The sequence below is a fragment of the Rhagoletis pomonella genome, unplaced genomic scaffold, assembly GCF_013731165.1.
Source record: "Rhagoletis pomonella isolate Grant_MI unplaced genomic scaffold, Rhpom_1.0 Rhpom_scaffold_00256, whole genome shotgun sequence".
In the NCBI taxonomy this organism is placed as follows: domain Eukaryota; kingdom Metazoa; phylum Arthropoda; class Insecta; order Diptera; family Tephritidae; genus Rhagoletis; species Rhagoletis pomonella.
In genome coordinates this window covers 73,053-74,946 of record NW_023458810.1, presented here as the reverse complement: position 1 = coordinate 74,946, position 1,894 = coordinate 73,053, and the positions used below count along the sequence as shown (strand labels likewise).

Genomic DNA, 1,894 nt, shown 5'->3' with positions numbered 1-1,894 from the left:
ATAAATATTTATAGTATCTCCTACCTTGACTTTAGATTACTGCACTTAATCTAATGGTTTTCAATTACTCCATTAACAGTGAAACCTACGTGATCCTATATATTCATACCTATTACCTATGTCCACATTAATCCTAACTCAACATTTTTAATAGTTTTAAACTCAATATTTTCAACAATTCCAAACTCAATATTTTCAATAATTCTAAATTCGATATTTTCAATAAATTCTAAACTCCGCCTTAGATTTTAATAATTCACAAAAAAAACCTGAGAGGAATGTATCTGCCTACCTATATACATATATACCGGACAATTGAATATATTTATATACTTATGTAAATATTAAATATGTATGTACGCTATAGTAAAAAGAGAAATCAATCAAATCGTACTCACCTTGGTCTCCAGCGATGATGGTACGAGCATGCTGTCGAGAACCTGTGTGGAGTTAGAGAATTTACTATAAATGGTCATACATACATATTCCCTCCTTCAGCCTACACTCTGAGGTCTTTACCTACTGCCCTACTCACTCACTCGTGGTTCGGGCATCGAGCGGGTCATAGTACCGCGCGGCAACTTAATTCTTGACACGAATGCGGAATAAAAAAATTACTACATACAAAAACTAAAAATTAATAATAATTATAAACTGACCAAAAAAAAATCTAGGAAAAGTGCTATGCCGTCTTAAACGAGGATTGCAAAAAGTGTGCAAAATCTAAATTGTGTACCTGTGTATAAGCAACTACATACGGGCATACGTACATACATACATACATGCAAATATTCATCAGAGTATGTATCGGCGTATGTATATGCTTATATATGTCCGCTCATAAACCTATGTACATACGTAAGTCAACATGCAGTTGGAGAAAAAGGAAAAAAAAGTGATATCGCTAAAACTAAAATTCTGAGTAACAGCAAACAAAACGCATATGAATCAGTGATCACTTACATGTTACTCAGATGTGATACTACAAAAATTTTATGCTAAGTGCAGATTTCCCTAAAAACTAAATACCTGGCATATACATATATGTATTTTTACTTATAAAACTGAAAAAAAAAACGGAATTTAAAAAGCAAAGGAATACAGCTGTGAAAAAGGTAACTACAACTTTAAGTACAAATTTAAGAGAACTCAAGAAACCTATGCAAATGACCATAACTAAGAAAATAACAAGAGAGCTGATCGCTGTGTTTTCGGCGCTGCTGCTGGTCCGTGGCCATAGTTGCCAACTTGGTGCTTTAGGCACTAGATTTAGTGCTTTTTGAAAATTAAAACGCCAAAAAAAATGGTTTAGTGCCTAGTGCCCTTTTTAGTGCTTTTTTCTGAACTAAAATTTCTGAATTTACACGAATCTACAAATTTAAATGCACTGAAATGCAAACCATGATGAATAAAAAGATGAAGTTGCAAACCCACGTTCTTGCGTTCTTGTTAAATTGTATTCGCATTGAAAATGCTAGCACGCAGATAGGTTAAGTATTAATTTTTTTAATTTTTTTATTTTCTTGATTATTGATTAGTTCGAAAAATGTTAACTTTTTTCCCCACCTGAGTTCATCGGTTTTTGTAGATTTTTCGGTTTTGAATCCAAATCTGGCTGCAGAATTTCTCTACCACGTCAGAATTTTGAGATATCTTAACCTCTAAGTGTAAAAACACGGTTTATTAAAAAATAAAAATTGTACAAAGCTCAACAAAAATATTAAAAATAAAATGTTAACTAGCCACAATAACATTGACAAACAATTGTTTCGCTCATTTCTACTTAGGGTATCATTAAGTATTACTCTTCCCCTTCAAAATTCAATTTCGTTTGTTGCGATTCGATTGTTCTTTCTCCAGATGTACCAGTTTTAATGTGCAGTACTTCGGTATT

At 32.5% G+C, this 1,894-nt stretch overlaps 1 long non-coding RNA gene across 1 annotated transcript; it reads left to right on the top strand.

The window, feature by feature from the left end:
* Positions 1-484: 484 nt before the first annotated feature.
* LOC118750474 lies at positions 485-1,173 on the top strand. Its single transcript, XR_004994398.1, has 2 exons — positions 485-712; positions 864-1,173. It is a non-coding gene; the product is annotated as an uncharacterized LOC118750474 (long non-coding RNA).
* The last annotated feature ends 721 nt before the right edge of the window (positions 1,174-1,894 follow it).